We start from the raw sequence: 24,676 nt of genomic DNA, 5'->3' as shown, positions 1-24,676 counted from the left end.
ATTTATGGCATCTAAAAATCCCTATTTTTCTAGATGGGGACACTAAGAGTTTGAGAAGTTAGGCAGTAAACCCAAGATCACATGGGTGTGCACAGAGGAGGAAGGAATTAAAATCAGATACCTCCGACCCTACCTCACTCCACAGGGCAAAAATTGCATCACTTTGGATAAAAGTGTACAAGACTTCAATATGCCAGTGTTATTGGGACTAAGTTATTAGTAACAATGAATATCATTTTGTAAAACAGCAAAGCACCTAAGAGCAGTTAATGACAAGGGCATGGAACAGACACATATTCATAGACTGGTAAACATATTATATCCTCTCCCCACTTATGGATGGGCTAAGAGAGTGTAGGTCCTGAGAAAGTGATTTAGAAAATGCTCCATACCCTAGTGTTCATAAAACCAACATCAATAAGTAAAGCATTAGTCTTTCTAGAAGAATCCATTTTCCTCTCTCCACGCTCCATCTCCCTCTCTTATATAATGTCAATATCAGGGCATTTTCACTGTGAATTAGCAACTATAAAAGAATTAATTGGGGTCTTCTTTGCAATGTATTAAGCCATCCCTCCTACCTTGGCATTACTATGTAAATGACACTTATATGTGAATGTCTTTTAAACACTTAAGTGTGTTTGAATTGAAAGTCTTGTTTTGATAACAGGATCTAAAAGTTATGTGACTGTATTTCTCTATTGATAGCTACTATTAAGTTGGATAACTTACATTATGCTCAAATTACAGTTTAGTTCAGCTTAACAAATATTTGTTGGATAGCTGTCATGTTTCAGGTGCTGGATTAATGGCTGGGGTTGTTTAGCTGAACAAAACTATGCCTGTCCAGATGCTCTAAAATAACAGATGAATAAACAGATGGTTCCTACTTCCTGGGATAAGAGATAAGATAGAGGAGGGCGCTGAAACGTGGGGATGTACAGGTGGCAGACTTCCTTGGGAGCAGATGACCCAGATTCCCAATTTATATATTTGCTCATGGTCCATCCTTTCTGTGGCTATTAGCTCTTAGAAAAGGAGGTCACAGCATGATAAACTCTACTTCCCTGTGTACATTATTTGCATGCTTGTGTCTTTCCTGCATAACTTGGTAAATTAACTTAGAAGGAGGAAGATTTGGTTTTTAATTTGGGTTACTGTGGACATTAGAATAAGATGGATTTTTAACATTGTTTGGGGATGAACATAACCACTGAATTGTGTACCTTCTGTATGATGTGCATATTGCATTATATTTGAGCTGGAGACTTCTGATTTGATCCTCTAAAGATGCTTTTCAGAGTACTACTTTTGCGTGGAGAATCAACCATTTTGAATTCTCTCATTCCTATTATTCAATAAATAAGCCATTCAGGTCTTAAATTAGAGCAAAGAATTTTCGTGAAACTAATAGAATCCATTAGCTCTAGCAAAGCAATTCATTAAGAGGGTGAAGATATAAGGAATTTAATAAATAGGTCAAAATATGGGGAAGCTTACCTTAAATCAGGACTTTAAATTATTTTTATTCCTTTTTTTGGATATGCCCAAGTGCTCTGATAAACATGCTAAAAGTGCATAGGAAATTAGAGGTTTTGATGAAATCACAAATTGGGTGATACTTGATCATCTGAAAAGACATTCAACCTCATTCATAATAAGAGAGATGCAAATAAAGCAAGATCAGTAGGTTGTTTTTTATCCTTTAGATGGAAAATGTTGAAAATTTCAACAATGTACTCTATGACAAGAAGGAAATAGATACTCTCACATATTGTTGTTGGGATTACAAATTGGTAAAATACCAGTGGAGGAGAATTTGGCAGTTAAATAGTGTATAAATTAATTATTGCTGGGTAACAAACTACACCATAACTTAGTAGCTTAAAATAACCACCACTCATTCAGTTTACCGTTCTGTGGGTTGGAAATTTAGGCTGCACTCAGCTGAGCAGTTCTTGAAATCTTCTCTTAGCTCTCACGCATCTGTCATCTGCTGAGGATCAGCTTGGCCGACCATGACTGGGCTATCTCACATATGTGGGGCATAGGCTGAGAAAGGCACATTGACTTGGCTCTTCCCTAGGTGGTGTTTTATCCTTCAGTAGACTTGACTGAGCTTGTTCACCTGGTGCAGGTAATGATCCCAAGAGAGTGAACAGAGCAAGGCCTTTTGAAACCTGGGATCAGAATTGCACACGATCACTTTTGCCGTATTCCATTGACCAAAACAAGTCACCAGGCCAGCTGATTCAACAAGTGGGGAAATAGACTCTATTTCTTGATGGGAAGCTTCACTGAGTCTCAAGGCAAGGGCATGTAAATATAGCTAGGAGCACAGCTGAGGACATATTTGCAAATAATCTACCACAGCTATTAAAATGAGAATTGCTTTTACCCTGTCACAAAGAAATCCCAAGTCTAGGCATCTACCTACAGAAAACGTGAAAAAGTCATGTGTATAAAATTATTTGTTGGAGCACTATTTATGGTCTTCTAGCTAAAGACAGAAAACAACACAGCAGTCCATCTACAGTTGATCGGTTCAATAAAGTATGGTGCATACAAGCGATGGCATATTGAGAAGTGGTACACGTGAAAGAAACATGTCTAGGAGTTGAAAATTGTTGAAGCTGGGTCTCAGCTCCCTGCTTTCCTCTCTACTTTCATATATGTATCAAATTTTTCATAATAAATAAGAAAAAAAGACCCGATTCCCCTTTTCATGACCCATATACATCAAACTAAGAAATAAAATGAAATAGAAAATGAAACTCACTCCTTAGTTTTTGTCAGCGAGTAATGCTATGTCTCCAAAAGGTAAACTATTTACCTCTAGGTGCTGTTAACAATTTAGCAGCATTCAAAAGATATTCATCGAAATTCCAGTTTTCTTGGCTAGGGGAGAGTTCTCCATCAACAAGCCTGATAGGATCTCCCCAGGGGCACAAATGTTACGGGGAGAAAATAATTGCATATTCACAGTAAACAGTCTCAAGCTTTCTACAACCCACATCTTGTTAAATAACTACTTGAACTGAGTTTTAGAAACCAGCAGCTGATGTAAAAAATGTTTGACATGTCTTTTTTCTTTGCCTTTGCTATATCAGCACTTTGTTTAAAACATGAGTAAACTGGGACTGTTTAAGACCTCATGCACCCCAAAGTTCATGTTTTATTCTGAACATGTCAACAAATTGTCCATAGATTTCTCAAAAATAGTCCTGATTCTCATATCTCAAGTTTTATAAAGAGCTTCTCTCTCATGCAATTCTCTGACAAATATCTCCAACCACATGAGTCACTGGAAAATACCAAAAGTGTCATATCTTTAAGGCAATAAAATCTCTCCCTTTGAATCTCTCTCTACTGGGAGTTGAGGAGCAGGGTTCTGTGGTTATCCCATATTTGGAATTAGAACTTTATTCTGAGGACTGGGCAAAGGCTTACAGATGTGTTAGTCCAATCAATAGAGCAAGAAGCATTTTTATGTTCCCAGTTTGTCAAATTATTCTTCTGGTCTCACAAACTGCAAATTATAACAGTTCTAGGGAGTCTTTAATTGGACTCTACAGTATCTGACTTGTTTTGATAGGTAGATGAGTACAATGACCAGATAGCAAGGAGACGGCAAATTAAAGTCACATTGAGCTATTCTAACATTTTGCAAGTGATTTTTGACTCACTATACTATTGAAAATTTTAATGATTGCTGGATTATATAGCTGCTTCTCCATGTTTATTTTCAACTGATTTGTATTTTAATTTTTTTTCATCAATTAATTTTCATTAAGTCACCAGGATCCTCTCTTATCTGTTTTGTAGACTTTCCCCATCTCCAGTTGCCATCACTCATCCCACACTCTCCTTGGACATCTCTGAAGGGTTTATGGGTCAGCCATCAAACTCTTGCTTGAGTCTGTTTATTATAAACATTATGAAGTATATAGTATCCAAAAAATATATAAAATAGTATAAAACATGTTCTTTGAAAACATAGTATCTACTCGCAAATTATTGAAAAACAGATTTTAGAATGAGGGCATTGGATCACATGGGTCTCTAGTCTTTGAAAACACAAACTGCATCTCTGATGAAAATGTATTAGTCAAAAAGAAATTCTGACGTTCAGAAAGTTGGAGGTGAGGGGAGAGACTAATAAAAGATGAAAAAATACAGTATATGAATTTTCATTCTATTTTATAATTGCTGGGCTGTTTAATCAAAGACCAAAATGTAAAAAATTTTTTTCTATCAACATACTTATTCTACTGGACTTGGTTCTTAAAGAATTTAATCAGGCCCAAGAGAAATAAAAATGTGAGTAAAAAGGAGTCTCAGTAGGTCTTATTCTTATCTGGTACTGCACTTTTTTGAATTACCAGCATTCATGTCTTTAGAAACATCATCCCTATGACATGGACATCAGCAAGAACATCAAAGTATTTTTGAAACCTGGAGAAAATGTGTGCCAATTAATTAACCTGTTTTTATCTGTGACTCTCTTACATGGTAGATTAAATAGGTAATTCTATAAAGCAAACTCCTCAAAAAAAATGGAAGCCTATTTTTTGAAGAAAGAAAATAAAAATTCTGAATTTAGCTCAAGATTAACACAGCATTCAAAGAAAAGACAAGAGAATTTATCATATAAAAGTGAGAAAATAATTAGTAGTATTTTTCTAAGGATATTGTGGCAGAGAATATTTAAACTGAGTCAGAGTTATGTTGTTAATTAGGTGAAGGACCCTAGGTAGCTCGCATAATCACTCTGGTTTCCCTCTTACAAATTGAAAGGTTCAAGCTATTTAAATTCAGGGAACATCCTTGAGATACTATTTTATTTCACAGAGGGGAAGATTTAAAGCCAGGCGTCATTATGAATACACAGCAGGAGTGGTTGTACTGAGCTCTTTTTTAACATAGAGTAAGGCTAAAAATCAAACATACTAGCCTTGCTCATGTTTTCCAGATTACCTCTCATTTTAACAGACAAAGTAACAGGTCACTCTGATGAAGATCACATTAACAGAAAATTAATATTCCTTAGAAAAATGTGTTTCAAAGCCTTGCATCATTTTAATGGATCTCAAAATAATTAACTTACCTACTCTATCAAGTGAATGAAATAACTCCAATGTTTTACTCTTTATTAATACTTCCTTTTCAAATTCCACCACACTTAATCTCTAATGTCCAAAATTCTTCTCAAAAGTTGCCTTCCTGTTTTTCTTGAATAGTTTCCTTCTGAAAACATGTGACTCACTTATCTGTATCAGAGTTTAATCACCATGGTTACAAGTTCTTTAATAGTGACAGGCAAAAGAGGAGTTAAAATATTTTCCTTGTTATTAAAATGCAGAAAGAAGAGCAATTCTCCATAAGGAACAGGAATGTGATGGAAAATAAAATTTTATTTCCACTTTATTCAGTAATGTGGTTAGTCAGTTTGTCAACAAATCTCTACTGAGTGTCTTCCTTGGGCAGGGCACTGATCTATGTACCTGTGACAGAAAGAAATTTCTTGTGCTTGAGGAAATTGTTACTTTCTAATAGAAGGAGACAGGCAATGAACAACCAGCAAAATAAATGGGTATATTAAATAGTATGTTAAAGGTGATTAGTGGTATAGAAAAAAGATGGTGAGCAGGAAATGGTGATAAGGAATGCTGAGGGGAAGAGTGCAAGGAGTCAACTGCAGACTTAACTAGATGCTCAGGGAAGGTCTCATTGGGGAGATATCTGAACAGACCGTAAAGATGTTAGAGAGTTAGTCATGAAGGCATCTCAGGGGAGGAGTGTTCCTGGTGGGGAGAGCAGTCTTTGCAAAGGTCCTAAAATAGCATGTGCCTGGTTTGTTGGAGGAAGAGCAAAGAGGAACTTCGGGGCTAATGGGCAAAGTGGAAAGTGGTCAGAGAAAGGATCAGATAGATGACAGGGAGCAGGAGGCTTTGAAAGTTATTGTAAAAACCTTAGCTTTCGTTCTGAATGAAATGTAGAGCCTTTGGGAAATTTTGAGTAGAGAAATGATAAGGTCTGACTTACATTTTAAAAGGATCAATTGCTCTGCTGGTTGTGTTGATAAGAGACTGACTGAGGAGGCAAGGGTAGAGGCAGGGAGACCAGTTAGGAGGCAATTGCAGGAATCCACGACGTGATGATGGTGGCTTACGCCAACATGGTAGCCCAGAAGTGATGAGAAATGGTCACATTCTAAACATGCTTTGAAAGTAGAACAAAAAGACAGTTGTATTTACTTCCTTGGAAGGTTGAGCTTACACCAAGGGTCCTGACTCTGAACTGAATTCTGCTGATGGAGTTGAAACTCCACGTGTTCAGGCTTCCTCCCCTCTTCTGCTGATGAAGGTAGAAGGCCCAGGAGAGCCATGGTATTAGTCCAGCATAAGTTATTCCTGACCCCTGTTAGGAATGGAATGAATTTACTCCAAGTGTGTGGGCTTCATCTTGTACCCTGTTGAAGGATGTTCTTTTACCAAAACAACAAATGTGTGTTTCATGTTGACATAAAATCTAAAGTTCATTCAGGAGGGGAAGTCAGTCATAGTCCTTTAAACATAATGTTTGTAGAAGTTTGTTCACTAAAGCATTTAGACAGTGTAGAACAGGGATTAATGGTATGATTTCTAGAGCCAGACTTGCCATTTGCAAATCCCAATGAGGCTGTTTTGCTACTCTATCTTACTTTACTAACCCTATCTTAAAGGTTTGTGGGTATTAAATGAAATTATATACACAAAGAATTTAGAACATTTTCTATACATAACAACAAGCACTATATAAGTATATGTGAATACTGTTTTCTTTTGATACAGAGTGGATGTAATATCATGTTACATTGCTGTGGCTGTCTTTGAACACCTCTCATCAGTCCTCTAAACTTTTCATTAGATTCTCAGTTAATTCCTCACCTGTGAAGAAAGTTAACCACCATCTTCTGCTCTCCTTTGTGTATATGTACCCAGAAAAACCTGGTTACTCTATAATTTCAAGTAGTTCCTTCACAAGAATGACTCGTAGGACCTATTCTATGCTACCCAACAGCCTCCAACTACCTATTTATGTTCCAGTTAGAGGTCCTACAATTATCTGAAATATATTTTAAACTAAACTTAGAGATTTCTGTTGTTGGCAATATGGCACACTAAACATTATGATGAGTTCCTGTTACATAACATCAAAAAATGCTCAGTGGAAATTTTTTTAAAATGTCATTTTAAATGAATCGATGAGCTTGCAAGAAAATCTGCTGAATGTGAAGTAAAGCTCTTATAAATGGAATAATTTTACCCCACCCCCAGTGAGGGTCGAGAATGCTACGAGCTATTCAAGAAAAAAATTATTTTACTCTTACATGGTCTCTTCTGGAGGACAGAAAAAGAAAGCATATGCTCTAACTTGTATTTTTATTATTAGAATCTTTTATTTATTTTAAAATTCAGGGACAATTATTTTGACTACATATAGTCTTATAAACAAAATCACATCATAGGACATAAGTTTTAAAGTAAAAATTCAGTCAAAAAAGCCATTGTCTGAATATACTCATAATCAACATGTTATTGAATATTCTTCCAGATGTAGAAATAAATAGCTAAGATTTCATGTACACATGCTTGTACATGCACATACAACACACTGCAGTATCTAAATAAAGTTGTATATTTTTACATAAATTTCAATAAATAATATATGATGTCTAACTTATTTATTAGCCTGGAAAAACATGATATCAAGGCTTGATAAAGAAGACTGAGAAAGGAATGATAAATTTCAATATTATTCAAGAATAAAGATAGGAAGACCCTAAGCAAACAATGAACTGGATCCAGCACTGAATTCAAACAAATGATCATATACTATCATGAAATGGGATTAATTCCAGGAATGCAGACTGGATTTAATATTGTACAAACAATGCAATTTTCATAGAAACAGATAAATGGAGTAAACTACATGGTCATTTTATTAGATGCAAAAGTATTTAATAAAACTAACATCCATCCATGATGAAAACCCTTAGGAAACTAGAAATAGAAAGGAAATTCATTAATATGATGAAGACAATTTACAAAAAACCCCAAAATTCAGTGGTGAAACTTTGAAAGCTCTCCCTCTGAGATCAGAGCAAGACAAGGAAGTCCGATACCTCCAACCCACTTCTACTCCTGTTCGGCGTGGCACTGATACCTTCAGCCATGCATTAAGTCTGAGGAAAAGTGTAAGGGTTCGAAAAGAAGGCACAAAGCCATCATAATTCCAAGATAACATGCTTCCGTATGTGAAAAAATATCCAAAAGAATTTGAAGATAGAATATTGGAATCAGTAAGAGGGTTTTGCAAAGCAGTTGGATACGAATCAATTGATGAATATTTGTTGCATGTGACATATTTCTCCAAGCTAGCAAAAAAGTATTAGGAAACACATTTTTTAAAAATTAGCAGTTTAAATGCTACCCAGAGTAAATATAGAGACAGATAGGCAAGGGCAACAATAACCTAGAATAAAATCAATACAAAGTGACAGTAAGAAATAGGCAGTCTTGAGCAAATCTTTCACAAAAGAGGAAATCCAAATGACTGGTAAACATATAGAAAGATTGCTCAACTTTATTAATGACTGGAGAAATTCAAATTAAAATCATCTACCAGTTACACAAACATTTTAAATTCTGACAAAACTGTCTATGTGAAGATGTGCAGCAAAGGGACCTCTCACAGTGCTGGTACGACTGTGCTTGATGTAAGCACAGTGCAAAAGAGTTCATCGTCTCTGTGTAAGTTGAAAAATATCCATATTATATAACCCAGCAATTCCAACCTTAGATAAAAATTTGTACATGTGCACCAAGAAAATGAAACTAATGTTTATAGTAGTCCCAAACTGAAACAACCCATTTATCTATTGATGGCACATCAGGTAAATAGTTTACAGTATGTTCATACAGCAGAACACCATATGACAATGGAAATAAAACTACAGTTGCACATTAACACAGATTAATCTCAGGAACAAAATATTGGCTAAAAGTACAGAGGAAAATATGTAGGAGGAATACGCTTGTCAGCAAGTTTTAAAATCAGACAAAATTCAATTATATGGTTTAGTGATGCATGTAGTGGTGATAAAACTATAAAGAAAAGTAAGAAATTTATTATAATAAAAGCCAGTATGGCAGTTACTACTACAGGATAGAAAATGGCGTATGACCTAGGAGAGGTGGGAAGTAGGGGTGACATTTACAATATTGGTGATGTTCTATTTCTTAACATAGGTAGTGATGGTGAGGAATTCCATTAATGACTGTTATCTCTCTATCCGTCTATCATCTCTCCGTCTGGATATATTTCACAATTAGAAAAGCTAGTTCTCTGACAAAAATGCCTGTGTGCCAACAAGCTCATTAGGAAAAACTCCTTTGAAAGTCAGCTTATTTGCCACTGTCTTCTGAGGTATTTCGTATCAATTAGCACCCACCTGAATGACTAAATCATTCTGAAGACAAGATTTGTTTAAAGAGATGTAATATGTATTTGAAAAGATAATCTTGAAAGATGAGGCTAATACCACAATTCTAATTAATATTTTGCTTTAAAAATAATTATAGTGGTCTGTCATTACTCTTTTCTCACATAAACTAAAGGCAAATTAGAAAATATACATTTATAATTTAAAATAATTGATTCTTTATTAATAAAGTAGTCCTTCATATGTCTTTATCACTTTTCCCAGATATTAAAGGCAAAACATGTTATTTTGTTTGTTTGTTTTGCTACCTATGCTGTTAGGATTTAATTAAATAAATGTCAACAGTAAACAAACTGTCTCCAAAGGCCATCATGAAGGCCCCCTAATTGCAGGAAAACCTCAAAGACACTTGATTTGAATTTCCTCAAGCACAAAAATAATAAATTTAATTCCACAAATGTAAGTGAATAAGTCATTTAAAAAAAAAACAAAATGGCAGAGTTTCAGTTTATCCATGGAGGATAATAACTATTTTTTCCCCACGCATCTCTCTTAAGCTGGCCTATGTAGATGCTTAGGGAAAGATCATTCCCACAAGACATGTACATTTCTAATGAAATGTAAAACTTTGGCTTCTTTAAATTACATTTAAAAGTCCAGGAGTGTGTATGGCATCTCTTAACAATGACTGTCAGTGATTTTAGGACCCAATTCTTCAGCTGGAAATTTAGTAAAACCTTGTTCTTTGTTTATTTGTTTTGTAAAATTTATTTTTTAAAAATTATTTATTTAAAAATATTAATGTACTGTGAAGGAAACTAGACACATCCAAGGAAGGTGTGATGTAGATTTTTATGTATTATACATATGATGCATTTTGAGTGACCAGTTGTGGACCACTAGAGCCCAGGGTATTAGGGGGAAAAAATCCGAATGGAATTAGTAGTTGTATTGACTGTTTACAAGTAACTCCCAATGGAAAGGAGAAGGCAGTGACCTTGCAAAATACAAAATAGATATGGTGATGGACACAGGACCCCACAGCAAGAGTGAGTCTAGAAGAATCAGCCAGAGACTCCCATAGAGGACAGTGTATGGCCCAGTGCTGTGTAGCACTTTATACCATTTGATGTGAGGCTTTGACAATGCACCTAGTTTCAGCACAACATTTCACAACCATTTGTGCGTCCTCAGAGAAAACTACATTGTCTTTCTTCATTTGGGGAATAGAACCTATATCCTTGGCTAAAAGCAACATTTTCATTTTAACTAAAAAGTTGTATCACCTGTTAATTTGGCAAATAGTGATGCAACAAAGAAGACATATTTGCTGGCTACGAGTGTGTGAAAGAGAGATTTGGTAAGCAGGAAGTGGGTTCCATTAATGCAGCACCTCTCATTCAATTTGTAATTAAAAAATATAAATGTCAAATACTAAAGAGAAATCAATTTGTTGGGAAGAAGATAGTTATGAATTGAAAGCTATCATTTCCAATACTGAGTGGGATCTTAAGAGTGATGCCAAAACCAAAGTGACTCAGGATGCATCTTATGAATTTTTATAATAGATTCTTAAAGAATATGGCATTTTTAAGACCCTGTGGCTGTTGTTAAAACTATGGAGTAAAATAAAAAATGTTAAAAAAAGACCCTGTGGCTGTTGTTAAAACAATATATATAAGCACAAATATTACGGTTGAAATTACATACTCACTCTCACTGTCAAATTTCAGATTTATATTTTAGATAAATATTGTGAGATTCAAGATTCTGAACCAGATATAGGATAGAGAAAAAATATTTTTCTTAATTTTTTTGATATTTGATTTATATACTCTGAAATGCACAAAATATATTTCATGGATTTTGGCAAATATATACACTCATTTCAAACAACAACAATCAATTTACAGAACATTTCTGCCACTAAAGAAAGTCCCCTGTACCTTTTCCAGTTAATCTTCCCTTTCTTCTGCCCTCAGAAATCATTTTTTTCTGATTTCTATCACCATAGATCAATTTTGCCTATTCTAAAATGTCATACAAATGAAATCATACACTGTGCATTATTTTGGGTCTAGCTTCTTTTGTTTAACATAATGCTTAGAGATTCATCCATATTGTGTATTTCAGTGATTCATTCCTTTTTATTGCCAAGAAACATTTCAGTAATATGGGATATAGGAATATACCACAATTTGTTTATTCATTTTCCTGTTGTTGGACATTTTAGGTTGTTTCTGTTTTTAGCCATTGTGAATATGGTGGTGGTGTGACATTGTTAAACATTTGTTAAGTAGAGATCCACAGTGTCAGAGGGTGAAGAGCCAAGATTCAACAAAAAACTGAAAGGAAAATTGAAATAGAGAATTTTATTACAGGTATTGGAGGATGTACAGGGCAATGCCTTGAGGGGCCACTTGGGGAAGTCAAGTCCAGGTGTACACTGAAGGAATATTTGTATAGAATTGATACTATTTCTTTCTTAATTATTTGATAGAATTCACCAGTGTAACTATCTGGGTTTGGCGTTCTCTTTGTGTGAAGGCTTTAATTATGAATTCAGGTTTCTGCAGCTAAAGAGCTGTTTAGATTTTCTATTTCTTCTTTTTAGTGACTTGTGTTTATCAAGAACTTTGTCCATTTCTCCTATTTGTTAAATGTATTGGCAACAATTTGTTTATAACATTCCTTTACTATCCTTTAAATATTTGCAAGACCTATGGTGATGTTTGCTCCTCTTTCTTTATATTGGTAGTTTTCTGTAAGACTTGGTGTCAGGGCCTCTTGATGTGCTTAGCCTTTAAGACAGCATTCCCCTCTATGGCTTTTCCTTTGCAAAGCATCAGGAGGCCCCTTGAGGTTATGCCCCTACCTAGATGGGCCTGATAAGGGGGAAAAAAAAGGTACCATAATACAATGAGCTGCAAATGTTAGCCAGCATGTGCTGACACAAGCTAAGAGAGTACCTGTGGGACTGGACACTTTTGTCGAATCATTGAGGGCTGGAATATAAGCCTGAAGAGAGGAGAGTGTGTGGGCTTGAGGGTACTTTCTCAGGATATAGTATTGAACACTTAGAAAACACCCCAGTAGATGGTTCCAACTTGCTGGTGGGTGGCTCCTGGAAGTCTAGAGAAATTGAGAGCTAATAGAGAGAGATGATGCAATACTTAAATTGCTGTAGGAGAAAGTGATGGAGAGAATAAAAGGGTCAGGGAAGTCAGCATGCTGAAGTGGATGTGTTGTGTGAGAACAAAGGACATGTTCAAGTTCTACCTTCCATAGGAAGTCCTGGAGGACACACCATTCTCAAGGCCATCAAGAATGCGCTGGGAAGAGAAGCACCACCATCATCAGTGGTGGCTTTTCAGGCCAGTACCAGTGGTATGAGAGGACTCTCAGAGGTTGGTTTGCTAATGGCAATGGGTACCAAGGGGGTTCAAACCAAGAGAATCCAGTTAGTGGTTCTTAACTGCTCCAATCCAAAGTGTTTCAATCATTGTAGTGACCAGCAGGGTCAGTATCTAAGGGGGCTTGACCTTCAGACAAATGTGAAGATGGTTAATGGAGCACAGCTTCCCTAGAAGAAATAGATGGACAGTTAAGAAGTACTGCTTAACTTACACGACGAGAAGAAAATCAGAATGGAGCTGTGAGGTAAATATTAACAGATGAAATGGAAAGGATGATCGAGACCTTTACAACGTGCCTTTTCCATGCCTTCATAAGATTACTAAAAGCACTGTGAACCCCTTCATGATATTTCATTAGTTGTCTGTGCTTTTATTCATCTAGATTTTCCCCATTTCATCAGCCAGTCAGCTGTCCAGCATGCTAGAACTTAATAAACAATTCATTTCAGTTTTTTTTCTGGGAAACTATGTAGTCTAGTCTTTGATCACAGAGCTCTGATGTTTATTAACTTAAATTTTCATTGAACTTAGAATAGACATGCAACTACAGTTTTCAATTCTGCACCTGCATACCTGGCAGTATTTGACTCCTGTCTCCCACTGGGAATAGAGTGGTAATGGACATTTCCAAGTCTGCTGAGGATTTTATGCATGACTCTTACCACTGTCTGTTTGATTTCTTTATATTTATTATAAAGAAAATTGTAATATCCATGTCCAGACAGCAAGAATTGTTCTGTCCATAATAAGGACTATTTTTATTTCACTTTACTTCACTTTTCAAAATCTCTGGGATAGCAGGACAATAACAAGAATGATTTTCTCCTTATTATCTCTTTGATCCTTCTTTATTTGCCGTGGCACTTGGATACTTTTTGCTTTGTCAGTTTAAGCATTGCATAACTTTGTCTTATGGCCCTGGATAATAACTTTTTATATATTGATGACTTAATTTATTGGATTTAATGTTTAACAAGCTTCTATTTTATAGCTAACACTTAATTGAGTGCTCAAGGTAGAACTGTTAAACCTTCTTTCAATACCATTTCTGGAGACATAAGGGCTTTCCTTTGTTCACATTTCATTATTAAAGCACACCAAGGTATTTGTTTCAATACGTTTGCTTTCCCCCAGCACAGAAAGCATTTGCATTTAAAAGTATCCATCAATATGAGGCACTTTTTATGCTAAGGAAACCATGTCATTTATAACAGAATAGTTCTGCTTAAAACTCCATGGAAACCAAATTCTCTCCATTTCTATCTTCAGCTTCCCAAATCCGTGTGTGTGTATCCAACAGTATAAAATCATGATTCTCCTCCCCTCCCCTTGCCCAGCCAACTCAAATATGGGAAGTAAGACACCAAACTGAACAGGTAGCCTGTGTGCTGGAGAGTTGGTCTTGTCAACACTGACTAGAACAGGATTTTCTGCCTTCTGCTTATAGAACCAATAACAAGCTCACTTCACTATAGGGTGCATATAGTAGATGGACAACCAGAAGGAGAAGAAAGTGACTGTGTTAAGTCATAATATAAAACTAGTGATGACTTTTACTTTGGATTGCTGACTTCCAATTTATCACAGACACACTGCAGAGCAGGACCGTTTCAGCCTTCTCTGTAGTCTAACTTTCTGGAAGGAGAAAATAATGGGAGATTCACAGCTACATTTCAGATGGTATTAATAACATTCATTTGTAAGTGATCAAAACCTAAGTTAAATCAGCTTAAGAAAAGAAGGAAATTTATTAACTCATACAAGTAGAAAGCCCAAAGGATGCACCAGTTCAGGTGTGGCTGAATCTTAGGGTTCAGACAATGTCATCAAGCTGGTATGACCTCATCTTTCAGCTCTGCTTTGTCTGTGTTGATGTCATTCTCTGACAGGCACCCCTGGTAGCCGAGGAGACCTTCTTGGCTCCAGGCTCATACATTAACCATTTAGTATCTTCAGGGAAGAAAGAGCTTCTACTCTGGTAGCTCTAGTGGAAAACACGAAACAAGATTGTGCTTTGTCTGGACTGAATCGTGTGCCCACTGCTGTGGTGGAGGACAGGGTCAGACCACCCTGACTGCTTAAAATGCCCTCATGAAGGAGGGAATCTGTTACCAAAAGAATGGGAAAGGAATGCTGGGTTGGCAAAACTAATGAATGTCTTTAAAAATCCCAAGTTCTGCTACTCTTAAACTATGCCTTCTTCCTTGGTGGATGAAAGTGTACTCCAAATTGGGAGAGCGCAGTGTCTCCAAGTTGGACAGTCCAAGTCACAGCCAACCAGCTCTAGCCTTGAGGAAAGGTAGAGAAAGAAAGGGCTGATGCAGTGGGCACTGTGAACTTTAGCTGGAGTCTCCTTGCAACTCTGTGCACCTATAATATCTGTATATACTTCTGTTCTACTGTTTTATAATTTCTGCTAGCTCATGTGTCTTCTTCACTGGGCAAAGAAAATCTTCAAAGTGGGGAATCTGGTGATTTACCTCTGTATTATAAATGTTTAACCCAATGTTTGACACTTAGCAGGTACTTACACTTCTGTTGAATAAATATATAAATGCCAAAATAATCTTTAAAAGGTTTTTTAATTATCATCATTATCATATTCAAAATCAAAGAAGCCTTATCAGTCTTGTTCCAGAATTTATGAGCCAAATCTTTTAGTATCAAAGATTTTATTATTATCGTTGTTGTTATAAATAACAATAGGAAGCCCTTAAATTTCACAGTGCTTTTTTTAAAGAGCTTTTACTACTGTTATATTTTTACTCAACAGTAATTTTTTTTTTATGTTTGATTTTATGTTTGTAGTTTAAAGATAATATGTTGTGTAGTTTTTTGGCATTTCTCCTGCTGAGTTTTCTTTGAGCTTCTTCAGTCTGTGGTTTGGTGTCTGACATTAATTTGGGAAGGTTCTTTGTGATTATTGTTTTAAATATTTCTTCTGTTCCGTTCTTTCTTTCTTCTTTTTCTGGTATTTCTACTGCATGCATATTATACCTTTTGTAGTTGTCCCACAGCCCTTGAATATTTTTTCTACTTTTTTTACATCTTTGTCTTCTTTGCTTTTTGTTTATAAGGATTTCATTGAGAAATCTTCAAGCTCAAGTCTTTCTTCTGCCATATCCAGTCCAAAATAAGCCCATCAACAGCAGTCTTCATTTCTGTTACAGTGTTGTATTGTTTTTTTTTAATCCCAAGCATTTTTTTTTTTTGGTTCTTTTTTAGGATTTCCATTTCTCTGCTTACATTGCCCATCTGTCTTGCATGCTGTCTACTTTGTCTATTAGAGCCTTTAGCGTATTAATGATAGTTGTTTTAAATTCCTAGTCTGATAATTCCTACATGCCTGCCGTGTCTGGTTCTAATGCTTGCTCTGTCTCTTCAGATTGTGTTTTTTGCCTTTTGTATGCCTTGTAATTTTTTCTTGATAGTGAGACATGATATACTTGGTAAAAGGAACTGATATAAATAGTCCTTTAGTGAAGTGGTGGGGGGAGAGAAAGTGTCCTAAGGTTCTATGATTAAGTCTTGGTCTTTTTTGTGAGCCTATGCCTCTGGACTGTGGATTTCACAAGTATTTCTCATCTTTTTTCTCCCTCCTTTGATGGGGCAAGATGACTAGAGCCAGCTGGAGAGTTGAGTATTTCTCTCCCTCCGGGTCAGTTAGGCTCTGATGATTCCCCAACAGGTTAGGCTCTGGTTAACTACTTTCTCCTGAATGCAGACCCTGTTTAGGAGAGTGGAGTCCTCTGGCATATTTTAGAATTGTTTCTTAAGTCCGTTTCCTGGAGGAACCCCAGGGGATTTTTTCTCCAATATTTACTGTGGGAATCTGATGAGACTTCTGGAGATAAGTCTTACAGTATTTTGGGGCTCCCTCTAGGTCTGGGCTCCCCTGGAGTTTTTAACTCTCAGAATTGTCTACACCAGGCCCTCAGCAATTCACCAAGTATGGGTCAAGTTTTTCTCCTCCGTTACTGTGGCAGCTTCCATTAGTGAGTTTCTGTTCCAGTAAGCTGTGACTTGCTGTATGTATCTCTCTGCCCCTCTAGTTTGGGAGCCCTGTGTCTTTCCCTCTCTTATGGATCCAAGAAGAGTTGTTGATTTTTCAGTCTGCTCAGCTTTTCACTTGTTAGGATAGATTGATTACTTCCAAGCTCCTTATTTGCAGAACCAAGAAACAGAAGTACAGCCATAAATTTCCCAGAGGTGTTATTATAACCCATATATTGAAGATGAGTGAGTTTACAACAGATTCCTATGGGTGTACAGCTAGTAAGTATTTAAACTAGTAAAAAAAGTTAAATTTCTTATTCTACAGTGGATTGGGTTTATCCCATTGTTCTTCTTCGTTATGGGTAGTTTATTGCAACATGAGATCCCAAGACATTTGAAAATAAAGAAGGCCCCAAAAGGGAGGAAGACGTAGAAAGGGGGATGGGTGGGGTCAGCAAAGTCATGATGCCATTATTCATGCTCTGTGTTAAGAAAAAAAATCACCCCATTTTCTAGACTGAAGACAAGGTATAATCCGTCAATCACAGAAACCTAGGTGCAAGATCCTTCCCAGGCAAGTACATTGAGAGCTTTTCATATTGTTGTGATCTGAAAACCAAGTGGCCATAATAAAGAAAAGAAAATACAAACAGAAAGATAAATAGAATGCAGAAACCCTACCTACTCCAGAACATATGCCAAGTAGAGTTGTTATTAACAATCTAAAGACTCAGTATGGGTTTGGTCAGCCCTGAAATTAAGGTTATTCAAATAAAATAGCTTGATCTGAGCATTATACTCACATTAATAACAAGAACATAAGGGTCCAATACTGTTCATCCTAAGGTAGCCTCTTTGATGGTTACTGAAGATTTAAATAATCACAGAAATGAGTGTAAACTACCATGAGTAAATTTGGGCATCAGAAATGAAAGCACAGCTCAAGGATGGCAGAGCTGAACATTTTTAGTGGTGCTGCCTGAGAAGCATTTCTCCTCTCTTCTTTAGAAGATAAGATAAATCTGTGAAGAGCTTAAAAATACAGCCTTTTATAGATAAACTCTGACCAAAGTGTCCAGGACCTGTCCCACGCCTAGTCCCTCATTTTGTGAAGCAGGACTCTTGTATCAGAATTACTCTAAATCTCACATACTTCAACTCTAACATTATTACTATTAATCATCTCTGATCTCTCATTTCTCCAATGCTGTGTCTAATATTTCATACATTAATTTCAACATTGACTATTGGATTTCTAAAACTGTTATTTTCTATGTGAATGAGTTTCCATTTATGTAGTCTGATATGCATTGTAATATTTTCTGGACTATTTGAATAATGTCTAGTTTTCATAAAACTTCTTGCTCTTTTCCTGGGCTAAAACTGTCAATAACTTTGAAATGTACTTAGGTGTCCTAGATATCCAGGAAAAAGACTAAGCAAAGACAATCACTGTAGTTTTTCTTTCAATGTCTTCTTACTTGTGATACATTCATTCTCAACATTGACAGACAACCAGCTGCCATGTATAAATGAGATACTTTCTCTGATCACCCCTCACCTGAAGCCCTCTCTCTCTGAAACACTTAAATCCTTGACAGTTGGTAACTGATCACTTTCTGCCATTCCCTAAGACATACGTTTTCTTTCATTACCATCTATTTTATTTTGTCCTATTTTCTGCATAAGTTTTCACAGCTCTATATATTTTTCTCTCCTCACAGTTTACACACTATTAAAATGGATGATTCATCCTACTTTGTATCTTTCCTAATTCTTATTATAATGGATACTGGGCATTGATCTTTGCTGATTTATTGAGTAAAATATATCAAGGTTCTCATGTTCCACAATCTTTGTAATCATTAGATTGAACACTTCTATCTCAACTTTTCCTAAGAGAAGAATATTTGCTGTTAGCTAGAATTTGGTTCCGTATTTACCATGATTGATAGGTCAAAAAGTACAGGTTAGCAATTTCCCGTCTCTTTCTCATTACTATCTTTTAAATACTCTCAAATTCAAATGCTTACAGAGGCCAATCAGATGACATATCTGTGTATCTATAATGAAGCTTTTAATTCCCAGGACACTCAATGCTATCACAAAGCAAAGAAGTTAGAAAAATGAACCTCTCTGATGCTGTACTCTGTATGTGTAGAAATTGGACAAAATGTTCTTTCAAGAGAGAAGAATAGCTCATTAGTGGCTTCAATTAGGTCAGCCCATTTATCTCACACAATGTCAGCTTCATAGCAGAAGCCAAATGAAAGAACCTTCAGAGACATTCACAGGAATCCAGGAGTCCAGAGGTCCTGCGTTATTATCAGATGTTTTCTGATCCATTAAACAATCACTGTGATTTCAGGAGTGCATCAGGGGGAAAAGTAATAGCAGGAAGACAATAAACATGGCCTAATTGGGTACTCACCATGACAGGTGGAATCCTCCAGACACAAAACACGGTATGGTTGAATCAATCAGTAACAAAGGGAGAGAAAACAGAAGGGTAAATGCTCTACACTTAGGTAGGATAAGAGAGGAAAATCCCAAAGGAGAATGGATTGGCATACAAAAAAACTGAAGGAACATTTGGAAAACCTTGCAAATCTTCATAGCTCTCAGGGAATATATTCTATACTCTGAAGGACTGAGATATAAAATCAAAGGATGATTCTAGCAAATGGCAAGCACAGTATGAAAAGTAAAACATTGATATTTTCCTCTTTATATTTTTCTGTATAAGCACGTAAAAACACTGATCTATAAAACATTGGTTTTGTGTTTTTATGTTGTTATGTGATGTACAAGCATAGAGAAGGTGTTCTCTCCAGCTTTCTGAGAGACAGTTCTCCACAGGCCTCTTGAGTTTCTGTATAGTGTCTGAGCAGTTGTCCTGTTCTAGACTGTCTTTCAAAGGTGTCTCTGTAGTGAAGAGTCTTGGATGATGGAGATGGTTTTTTCCCTAGAGCCATGAGTATGCTTACAGAGCCGTGGAAAACAGAGCATATATCTCTCTCTGGAGCGAAGGGAAGGCATGCTTACTGTCCACTTTAACCAGTTTGGGTTCCTTAAGCTCTAGGTTCCTCTCACATAATGTAATCTATTGTGGGTACAGGTGGCATCTGGCATCCTTCATTTTGCTATGTGGGAATTAGACTTTAGGAATCAGTGCAAAAAAATTGCTCATCATTTGGCTCCTATTATAGCTAATAAACTTTTTTTTCTGACCGAGGAGTCTCATGTCTTATATCAATATCCATAAAATTGTAACTCATACCATTCACAATTCTTTTTTTTAAATTGAAGTATAGTCAGTTATAATGGGTCAATTTCTGGTGTACAGCACAATGTCCCAGTCATGCATGTACATACATATATTCGTTTTCATATTTTTTTCATTGAAGGTTATTACAAGGTATTGAATACAGTTCCCTGTGCTATACAGAAGAAATTTGGTTTTTTTTAAATCTATTTTTAGTTTTTGATAAAGTTTAATTACTCCTTAAAATGTGTATTAGCACCTTCTTTTAATGAGTCAACAAAAAGCACATGCCCACAGTGCATAGCTCTGTACTCTTTGGCTAAATATATGGCTTCCTCTTTTTTTTTTTAAATCATAATCTACTCTTATTTGCTTTGTATGATTTTTACTGAATTATATCTTTGGTCCTTTCTCAGTGATAGAGAATCATTTATCCAAGTCACCATTTTATCAGAAAAAACATTATCCTGGAATATTAGCACAGTTTAATTGTATGTCAACGTGTCTTACTTATCTAGACTGTAACAGCTTTATAGTTACTTTCAAGTTGAAAGTTGAGACCATGTGTACCACTTTTGCATGTGATTTGTGTAGCACGTATTCCATTAAAATTTAATCACTTCAAATTTACAAGGGAAAGAATTGGTTTTTTGCTTGCTCATATTTCTTTAAACAAATTTGGATCATATCTTCAAGAATTACCATTATGCAATGGAAAAGTTAAAAGTAAAGATGAAAAGGAAAGATTACCTGACAAAATTAAATAAATATCCTTTTTATTGATAGTTCCAATTAGATGACAAAAAAAAAAAAAGGAGGGAAAACATGCCAGTTTGAGGGCAGGATAAAATGTCTACTTAATATTTAGTTACAGATGAGCCAGTCATCTATGCTTTGTATTTGTCTGTGTGGATTAACTATAGCAGCACATAAGAATGAATCTCAGGTGCTTCACAAACAAATGGCAAGTCATTGTATTCTGGTCCAGTGCTGGCTGACACGTAGGCTCAGGCTCCAGGGAACCCTTTAGGGACCAAGGAGTTGTCATTTGACTCCTCCACATTCTAAGGTCTCCAGTGAAATCTTCCACATAAGACTGTCCTCCCAGAGAAGAGAAAGGGTGAGAAGAGATCAGATCCACTTTTCATCATTATGGCAGAGTGGAATTCTTGGGAAGCACTCTCTGAGATGAAGGTTTGTGTTCAGGAAGATTTTGGGGGAGCACTCTTAGAATCAAACCTATGGAAGAGCAGAGGAAGCAGGACTGGGCAGAGAGAGAAGCTCAGCTGTGATGTAGTCAAAACAAAAGCCTCAGCTGACCCACAGGGAGCCCCAGGATGGCCCCTTGGAATTGTCCAAAATTTAGCCTAAAGGCCAGGACCCTCCATTCATAAGGTGATACGTCATTGAATGTAAATGTAACCAAAGAAGTCAATGTGACCCTGCGGGAGAGGAGGAGCAGGGAAAGGATCTCTCTTTAGGCAATAGCAGCCACTGGGAGTGGGTATTTAGCTGTGAGCTGTCAACACCCGCTGAGAGTGGCTGGGGGAATGAGTGCTTCCATCCTGAAGAGGGAGATCTGGGTGGCTCAACACGGGGTCCACTATAAATATCCTGCTTGGGAGTTGACTCATGTTGTTTCTGCTCACATTACATTGGTGAGAGCTTGTCAGGTGTCTTCAGCAAGCTCTGAGGAGTTTGGGGAGTGCTGCTCAAAGTAACTCTTCTACTAAACCCTCTGTACTTAAATGAAAATATAAATCTACATATTACTTACTACATTAAAAAAGTTTTTCTGGGGAAGAAATATTAGCTGAACTTAACTGTGTACTTAATGATGCACTTGCTTTACATTCTAGTCTTAGCTCCTTATAGCATGACAGATTAATAACAGTTTACAGAGTAGCACCTTGTCCGGGCACCACACTCTGAGGAGCATGGGTCTAGCGGTGTGCCTGGGTAGAGGAGGCTGCAAGGATGTGGTGGGCACTGAAGATCTTTGCCGCTACCTGGGGTTCCAGCCATCCGTCTCCTGCCTGGACCATTCTGGTTGTCCCCATCTTGATTTAGTCTCCCTACATCTCAAGTACTTTTACAGTCTGAGATCACCAGTTGCTTTTTTTCTTTTCCTTTTGTTGATGTTACATCAAATTTTAGCTGCTGGGGATTATTGCTGTTTCTGCTGCTTATTTCCCTAACTCCTGTAGCTCACAGAGAATGCTATAAACTTTGGCAAAATGGCTTGTGGAAACTGTTTAAAAGAGCACTGGGACAATGATGTTGGAGGCAGATACAGTTTAGGAGATCCTGGAAAAACCAGAGGAAGGTAATATATATGTATAAAGATTTTGTTTTAACTGTTTATTCTTTTGAAAAAGACAGTTGCTCCTTGGTCTGCTTTTTCATCTATTTTTGGAAAAGAATTGTAATGTTGACTGGGCTGATCTCAGAAATTGAAATCAAACAAAGTCAGGATGATTTTCATATATAAAATCGATTTATATCTTTTAACTATTTGATAGACTCTACTAAAGAGAAAATTATATAGTAGTTTGAATAATTTCATAAGGATAGAGAAATATAAGAAGAGAATAATTTAGGATTTGGATAAAGAAACTATTTACAGAAGAATGAACAGAATGACACTGAATGGTGTAGGTAAATTCTACCAGGAAGACAGCACACTTATATCAATCTTTATACTACAGAATAAAAAACTCTGTGGTTGTCTGATGAGCTGTTATTCAACAGAGGTAAGAAAGTTTTGTGCACCAAATGAGGACAAAATGGAAAAGATCTGGGTCCTTAAGAGTCAGCCTGGGGCAGTGGTGGCCCACCATCGACACTCACCTGGGTCCTACACCATGAGAGAAAAAAAATATGTTTTTTAGTTACACTCAGGTGACCTCTGGCAAAGTATTCTTAGCCTAACTACCAAACATTCAGTGTATTTCGTGGTAAGATTTCCAAAAGTGTTCAATTTCTCTCAACTTACTCCATTCATCTTCATTTCCTTTTTTTTAAAAAAAATTATTTATTTTTATTGACATATTGTCGCTTTACAATGTTGTGTTAATTTCTGGTGTACAGCATAGTGGCTCAGTTATACAGACACACATATATATATTTTTTTCATTTCCTAAATAAAAGGTGAATTGACTCATCTGACTAAATGATGTCTTCCACACTTCCACTCAAATTTATAGAATTTCATGATAGGAAAAATAAGGAGCCTTTTAAGAATTGTTTAGGGTCCCTTTAATCTTAACTCTTCTTGCATCTCATAATAAAAATTGTTTTATTTTTCTGATATGCAATGATGAATAGTGATTAAAATTTTGCTGCACTGGTGAATTGCATTATGAAATTGGTGCCCCCAAACCTATTACTATTAATAGCTTTTTTTAAAAACGAAGGACAAAAGTCTTGCCATCATTTAGTTATGCCATTGCTAATAGCTGCTTATCATCCGTAAGTTCTTTGCAGAAATGAATTCACTGAGGCAATTACATTACGATGGTTGCAAAAGACTGGACATTTAGAGATGACATTTTAACCTAATGTGGAATAGCTTCTGTTAGCAAAAATCTAAAGCAAAAATTGTAAATGTGTTTTGATTCAGTTAATGTTGGCATACTAGGTTCTGATCAAGTTTGATGAATTTCAAAAGCTGAAGATTTTCAAAGTTAAATTCAGATTGTAATTATACATTTTTACAACTCATCATCCAAAATAACTCCATGAAAATAGCAACACTTCTGTTGCCAGTCAGTTCATTGCCAGTCAATGGAAAAAGACCGAGTAGCCTCAGAATTAACTGTGCCAATTTAGATTAAAAATTTCTCAGCAAGTATCCTCAGAGTTGAATCAGATAACCACACCAATAAAAGCAACATATCTTTTTCAGTCCCAGTCATGCATATACATCATATATTCGTTTTCATATTCTTTTTAGGATGACTTTATACTCTTAAAGATTATTGAAAAGACCAGAGATATTTTGCTTATGTGGGTTATATCTATAACTATTTACTGTATGAGAAATAAAAACTGAGATACTTTAAAACTGAATTGCATTTCAACAAATTTTCAGATAATTGTGGATATCTGTTTTTGATACTACACCAAATCTGAACAAGAAGTAGTTTCCTAAAGATTAGCTTCAATGTGAAATCTGAAGCCATATCACTGGACTATGGTACATTAAAGTATACTTTTTTCTTTTACTTGAATGGATCTTTTGGCCATACAAGATTTTGAAACATCAGGCATTGGTAGTTTTGGAAAATATTGGTTTTCTGAGTTATGCATATCTTCCAGATGTCAAATTTTATTATCAATATCAAAAAATTACATTTGTTTAATATTAACACCCATCTTATCAAGATTTCTTTCAGGACTGGGAAGTTATCGAACTTATGGTGGTAGATGAAATTTTCCTGAATTTCTAATTTTTGCTTCAATGTTGTAATTTTATTATTGGCAGCAAATATTATGTTTTCCTTGAAGTGA

Source organism: Vicugna pacos, chromosome 5, assembly GCF_048564905.1.
Source record: "Vicugna pacos chromosome 5, VicPac4, whole genome shotgun sequence".
NCBI classification, from domain to species: Eukaryota; Metazoa; Chordata; class Mammalia; order Artiodactyla; family Camelidae; genus Vicugna; species Vicugna pacos.
This window is presented reverse-complemented; position numbering follows the sequence as displayed.